Source organism: Molothrus aeneus, chromosome 11 (genome assembly GCF_037042795.1).
Source record: "Molothrus aeneus isolate 106 chromosome 11, BPBGC_Maene_1.0, whole genome shotgun sequence".
NCBI lineage: Eukaryota > Metazoa > Chordata > Aves > Passeriformes > Icteridae > Molothrus > Molothrus aeneus.
Genome location: NC_089656.1, coordinates 12527482 through 12534934, shown reverse-complemented (window position 1 = coordinate 12534934; position 7453 = coordinate 12527482). Strand labels below are relative to the sequence as shown.

Below are 7453 nucleotides of genomic sequence, written 5' to 3'. Positions count from 1 at the left end.
TGCATTTTGATGTGTTTAGCAAGAATGTTTTCCTGTTTTCCATTTACTAGCACATCAATATAGCAATTTAATTAATTCTTAAAATCAGAGAAGCATTTAGATTGAAAAGACCTTTAAGATCACTGAGTCTAAGTATAAACCTAACACTGCCAAGTCCACTGCATTCTTAGGTGGTCTGAGACTATTTAATTTGGTTTAAATCTTATGGTAACTGTCAGCTTCTTCATCCAAATTAGACCCCATCAGTGAAAGCTGTCATTTCTTGTTCAGTGTTCTTTATGTCCATCTTCAGTAGCAAGAGAAGGAGCACCTGGCCTGTGGCCAGGCCTCTCCTGCTTGTACCAGTGCCAAGGAACTGTCCCAGTCACTGTGCACAGACACAGCTGCAGAGGGAAAGGTGCACTCAGCATTTGAGACTTCAAGATATGCTTGGGCATGTAGACAGGCTTATTCTTGTTTGTTTTTGCAGCTGGCTATTTAATCACAGGTGTTTTTATTGGACAAAGGAAGGCCTTTTTAAAGAACAAAATAAAAGGCAATTATCAGGATTTCACAGCTGTAATTTTACTGTATGCTATACATTGGATTTAACTCCATCAGCATGCAATTTAGCAGCCTCCCAATTGTTTCAGTACAACCACCTAATCTAAATATTTGGGTTTTGTTTTAATGACACAGCCTCATGGTTATCTACAATGCATGTCATTCTAGCATAGAATAATACAAATAACAATTTCCCCAATGATACAACACTTCAGCCATAAAATTTGTCCTTTGTAGTAAGGACAAATACAGAGTTGTTTATGTTTAGCCTGAGCACCCTACAGGCCATCTCCTATAGTTTCCACTTAAGCTGAGGTGTTCCACATTTTCCCATAGTAGTGACACTGAGGTAAAAATAACTCCCTGACCTCCAGAGTGTAATATGACACACGAGGTTTAATTTCCTTTATCCTCCTGCCTAAGCTCTAAGAGTAAAGCACAAGTGTTTGCTCTCACCACACTTAGTCTTCCAGACTCATGTAAAAATAAAGACTAAAATTTCACCAATGTCACCAATAAGTGATCATGTGTCATTAAATCAACGTTTCTGGTATTCAGAATGTTCATAGCCTGTGGGATTTCAGCTGAGAAAAAAAAGTACTAAAAAATCTAGCAGTAAACTTTAACAAAAGCACTTTCTTCTGGAACTAAAGTATACCTGTAAGTGTCCAAAGCACAGCTTTCAGTGTTTTCAAAAGTTTGATTTATGGCACTTCACAGTATGTGACTGGGAATCTGAAAAGGCTTTTCATAGTTCTGGGGATCTTGCATAACTTGAGAAACTCTTGGTAGTTCTTAATTAGTCCACTATTATTTGCTCCATGGGACACTGTACACACCAAGTAATCAAGAGCCAAGTGTGGAACAAAGGAGCAAAGTGCAAAACACTCACAAATAGCCTGCTGAGAAATCATTTCTGAAAAGTTAGCAAAGTCAACCAGAATTTTAATTTTAGGGCTGGATGCCTTCTAAGAATAGCAAAGAATGGATTTGAAATTGGAACAACTATGCTGGCAGACAAAAGACTAATAAACCCATTAATAGGGCTATCCTATTTACTGCAAAGGCAAATGGACTGGCAATAAATCCCTATTCCTAAAGGTTCTTTTAGCATTAAGATATTACACCTCGCAGTTCTTAAGGTGTACTTTTAAATAGTGAGACATTCTGAAAATCTTGCTCATGGAACATGGAGTTCTTTGGGCAAGAACTTGAGTGAAAACTTCAAAGGTATTCTGATCTTATTTTGTGAAACAACATGGTTTTCTTTCTTTTACAAAGCTTGCTAATTAGAACTTATTTGTCACTCTTACCACATGCACACACTAGACCGTTCCCCTTAGAGGCAAAATGTATGAGACCAACATGCATTGGCATATTTGATTAGCACACACTGTGCAGAATCTATACAGAGAGGTCTTTGAGATTATTTTTTGGAAAACTTTACTTTTGGATCAAGTACAACTACAGAATCCCCCAGAAGTCTGAAAGTTTAGGGAATAAAGGCTGTCCTTACTTCTGTTCATCCAACAACTGTTCCTACACTGTAAACTATTGTGTTATTATAAGGTCTCTAAATAAAATAGCAGAGAACTTTTATTAAAGGTCCAAATTTATTTGTATTGTACAAACGTTTCAAGGTAATTCAGTAATTAAGAGAAAAGTAACAGGAGTGCACTACAAGCAACGATGGAAGAGTGGGATCAGCACTGATGGGGTTGGACTGTAATATTCTGCATTCAAAATGGCTCTGCTAAGGAACATCTGGTTGTATTTAAATGGCAAAGTTTGGACTCAGCATGATAATACAAACAAAATGATGACATTGGCTTCAGCCTCTAGTAACCAGCTGCTTGCAAACAGAGTGTCAATGCAACTACTGCTGAGTAGAATCAGAATCTCAGAATACTCCTGCTTTTAATCAGAGAGAGAGAGAGAGACAGGTACCACAAGTATATCAACAAAGGACTGACAATAATACAGGGGAATCTATAACAGAGAGGAACTTTACTGTTTTGAAGAAAGTCTGAGCAGTTGCATTAGAAGGCCAGAGTTACTTAAGATAAAAGAACAACCCAACCCAACAGATGTCTTTAAACTGTCTCATCCAGAAGAAATTTATTTAAATGCTGTTGAACTCAGTTACAAACATCATAACTAAGGGCTTCATATTCTTCAATCATAGTACCCACATGCTAATTTGGGACCTGAAACAAGAAAAAAATACTTATCCTTAAGATGCTATTTTTTACAGCTACAAACCCTCCTTAGTTTGTTTTTATACATAATTACTTTTAATAGCCTTCAAATTAGACATGGACAAAGAGCATAATATTAAAAAATCCCTGCAGTGCTATAAGACTTGTGAAACAATGATTCTGACTCCCATGTCGTTTTCCAGGAAAACAAAGAACTGTGATTCATTCATTCTCATTAATAAATATCCAGATGCTCCTGAAGTAATTCAACATAGATAATCAAAGGATAGGGTCTCAAAGCTGAATGATTTAATTGTCTAAAACATTAAACACAAACCATCTGTTTTAAAACAAGTATTATATTCAAGGGACTATTTTTTCCAAATAAACTCCCAAAATTGACTGGGAAAAATTTTATGTACTGCTCATTCCCCTTTTAATAGAGAAGATTACATGATCAAGAGAAATGTAAAATTAAAATACAAAGTTTATGGCATTAATCAAAATAGTGATAAAAAAGTCCTAGAGACCTTTGAAGTTTACCTGAAGATGGACATATTTTTGCTGGTGTTTTTTTGCCCTCCTAGCAAAGTTAACATTTGAAAACTTGTCCATGTTTTAGAAGACATCTATTCCCACTTCTGCATTGCAGCATGGACAGCACTGAACAAAACCAGCTTGCAATAATGTGCAACAAAGATATGTGTAAACAAATAATAAACTTGGTGAGAGTAGATAAGGCAGTGAAAAGAAAAAGGCACCTGAAAGGCAACAGAACCAGATAGGACAAATAAAATTAAAAGATGGGATGTCAAAGCTCATTTTACAATCTGTTTTTAAAAACTTTAGTATATAGAAGCTAAGTTTTCCATAAAAGAAGGACTAATGTTAATCTTCAGAGTATTAAATAAATGCAGTTGGAAAAGACAGAGACATCCCACCGTTTCTGTTCCTTAAAAGGATATTTTCTACTACCTCCTCCTCTGCTCCTAGCTTACTCCATGTTTGTACTCATGTGATTTTGATAGTAAAAAACTAACCTTCATAAAAGTATTGTTTTCTGCCAGCTTAGTGAGCAGAACTGCCTTACAGAGGGGGCTGGGCAAGTGCCAGCACCAGTCAAATGCTGAAGGCTGCTGGAGTAGGAGGAGACATGGAGCTAGGAGCAGGGGAAGGTAAATATAGAAAGCTAAATTTAGACCTTTTTCTTTAATTGCATAGCACTTTGGTGCTTATAGTCGCTCTCAAACCTGCTTAAACCACTTCCTGCAGAAATTTGTGTGATAGAAAGATGAAGGTAAAAACAAAGGGCAAACAATCAGTGAATTTGTTTTTGTAAACAAAGTCACTCAGCTTTAGCCAAAGAAAAGAAACAGGTGCACTTACATTTGTGTTTGAACTGATTCTGTTTCCTGAAATACATGGTTGATACTCTTTGTTGTTTGAAATCATTAAGGTTGAAAAACTAACAAAAAATCATGTCTGCTTTTAAGTGCTTATAAAAATTGTCATTTGCTGGGATCTGGCTAAACTCCCAGATTTACTGTCCTGAATAATTTTATGACGCCTGTGAATAACTCCCGTGTCAACAGAATGTACATTTCAAAACAAACATCAAAGTGGTCCCAGGACTCACTCTGTATGGTAGAATTTCTAAGGGAACCAGCTCAAACCATCAAACACATGGCTGGAAGCAATATTTCCATCATAAGCTCCAAGCTGCAATGAGTACTGCTTATATTTACACAGCACCCCTTCAGTGCTGACCCTTAAGGAGCTCAGTGCATGCTCATTCTTCCATTAATTAAGTGCATGAGCAACACATTCTTGGGGGACTTATGCTGTGAGGATATGCTTAAACTCACCAGAATGACCATGTGAACAAGCACAAAGCTGATGTATAAGGTTTCAAATTCACTCAGATTTAATAGCAATTTTTACCTTGGTTTTGTTTCATGTTCTAAACCCATTTAATGAATATCGCGTGGATTTGGTTTCCCATAATCTGATGCTATTTCAATTTGGTTTGTTCAGGGGTATTTAATTGGTTTATTCTTCAAGCTTTTTGAATTGAATTACATTTTCTAAGATGTATCTAGTGGCAATATTAGTCAGACACAAAAAAGCAGATAGGGCAAAACTCACGGACTTAACCAAACTAAGTCTGACTTTTTTCTCATTAACTGAAGGAGATAAGATCTTAACTTCATTAAATTAGTATCAGATAAAACCCTAGTGGAAACAAAAGGGTTTTTTGTCTAGCACTTAGACAATACACACTCCTGTATAAACATAACTTACCAGTGGCCATTTATGGAGCATCAGGGAAGAGCCACACAATTTATGTAATCTGTAACAAGAGAAGAAATAAAGGAGTCCAGACTTACATTTTGCTTCCATAGTAGAATGGAAAAAGTAATTTATAAAATATGAACCTTACCAAAATGAACAAAAATATCTACCTGCATGATTATTCTGAGGTTTGCTTCTGCTCACATGCAAACATTTCAGAAGCATTGTCTAGCCTTATGGTGCTGTCCTAACTTGGATCTCTCATACCAATCTCTGGTGTTTTAAGTTCTCATAATCCAGGTAGTGAACTTCTATTTTGAAACCCTCAAATGGGCACTTTTTCTAATAAATATTTTTCAAAGTTCTAAGGTAAAATGTCATTCTCTATACTTCCAGCATATGCTTAATAATTTGTTTCCTATGCCTTGTCTGTTCTCATATATTTCTTGTTTCTAAAGGCAATTTTATAGTTAGCTCGCATTTTCATTTTATGAGTCCATTTTTTCGAGGAGTCAATGCTGTCTACAGTAGATTCAATCATGGGAGAGCTTAAAATGCAGCCTACCAACAACTGAAATCAGCTGCACTTTTACATTCACACTCAACCCACCTTTTGATTAACGTGTGAGACTGTTGCAAACACCCATCTACCTGAAAATCCTGCACTACAGAACACAGGGCACCAGCATGTTTGTAGAATCACTAAGCACTATTACCATCTAATGTCTGCTTTCTGGTACATGTTATCTTTGTAACAACAATCAGTTTCATATTGTAAGGATTTGATTATATTCTGGGGATGTCATCTATGTTTTTATCTTCTATCAGTGCTGTATAAGTGGCTTAAAAACAAAGAAGTCGTCTATCAGGGCTGTTAAGCTCCCAGAAGGCAGCAGACTGGTTTTGTTTGTTGCTTTGCAACACTGTCAGTAGCCTCAGCAGGTAATAGATTTAGAATAGCTTGTATTTGACAAAAGCCAAACAAAGAGTTGAGACAGACATAATTAAAGAGCTGAGAAGATCAGGCTCCTGCAAATGAGAGTTTGTTTTGCTATGGTGCTATATATAGTTTAGAAATAAAGTCTAATTATCTTCTTTGTGTGCACTTAAAAAGCAAACTTTTAACAAAAAAAAAAAAACCATAAACAACTTTCTTAATTAATTTTTATCCAAACACACTGTAATGAATATCTGGAGATCTAGATGAGTGCAGCAGTTGCTTGGTAGCTTGATTGTGACAACGAAGGAAAACAACTCCTTGATAAAACACACAAACTTTGAGAGAAGAAGCAGAATGGAAATCAGAAATGTAAGCCTTGTGGCAATAAAATTGGGCTCCACTATTGCATTTACTAGCACATTTATGGGTATGACAGTGAGTGCATGGTTCACCTTTCCCTTTTCTTTTACAGCCTTTTAATTTTTATTTGCCCCTAAGATTTTTTACCCTCTTGAAAAACGTCATGTCTTACTTATCTGTGTCAGATGACAGATAATAACCGTGGCCCAGGGAAGGGAGCAGTAATTAAATTATTTAGAGTGAAACTACCCTGGCTCCTGAACCCTGTTGTCCTTCCAGGCACTGAACCATCCATCCCTTTGCCTTGCAGGGAGCAGTAAAAAGGCAATGAAAGAACATTAGGAGGGGGCTGCGGCCTGGGGTTCACTGGCTTAGGGTAAAACTATTAATCTGCTAGCGGAAGACAAGAAAGCTTTCATTACATCCCAGATAAATCTGCTGAATGGCCAATTCCTTACTATTATAATCAGGGACCACGGGTCACTTTGAATCACGATTCTGGGCAGTCCATTACTACTTTAACAAAGCCAAATTTTGGGTGTAGTAGCTATGCCTCTCTTGGAGGCTGGAACACACCAATGCTACCGTTCTATTTTCATTTCCATATCCTCTATGACTGGTGCATAGGACCTATGGGTAGAAACCCAAAATATCACCAGATTTTAGGGTTCCCAGCCTCTCAGGCCCCTCAGTCTCGAGCCTGAGGGTCTTCCAGGAGGTGTAACTCATGTGGATGTAACTTTGTGCGGCCCCGGGGCCCTCAGGGAGCGCGGTGCGAGGGCAGGGCCCCCGGCCCGGCTGGCAGTGCCGTACCGTCAGCGCTAGGGCTCCTCTCCATCCTGCCCCCGCGGGGAAGGGGGAGCCTGGTCCCCCGCTCCGGCTGCGGCGGGGGAGGCGGTCGCGGCTCCCCTCACCCACCGGTAGCGGAGGGGCCGACGCGAACTCCGCGGGGCGGGGGGGAGCTCCGGCCCGGCAAACACTTCCCTGCGCACCAGCGGGTGCCGGAGGGTGCCGCGCAACCCCCGCGGGGCCGGTGGGCGGATTTCGGCCGGGGAAGGGCGAGCAGGCGACGAAGGCGGTGACGGAGGCGGCGGGGCCGGGGCGGCGCGGCGGCGATGCC

The 7453-nt window shown here is 39.1% G+C and overlaps 1 long non-coding RNA gene across 1 annotated transcript; it reads right to left on the bottom strand.

Moving 5' to 3' along the window:
• Positions 1-2264: 2264 nt before the first annotated feature.
• On the bottom strand, positions 2265-7404 carry LOC136561409 (uncharacterized). Its single transcript, XR_010784340.1, has 3 exons — positions 7147-7404; positions 5043-5091; positions 2265-2750 (listed from the first exon to the last, which is right to left on the bottom strand). It is a non-coding gene; the product is annotated as an uncharacterized lncRNA (long non-coding RNA).
• Positions 7405-7453: the final 49 nt, after the last annotated feature.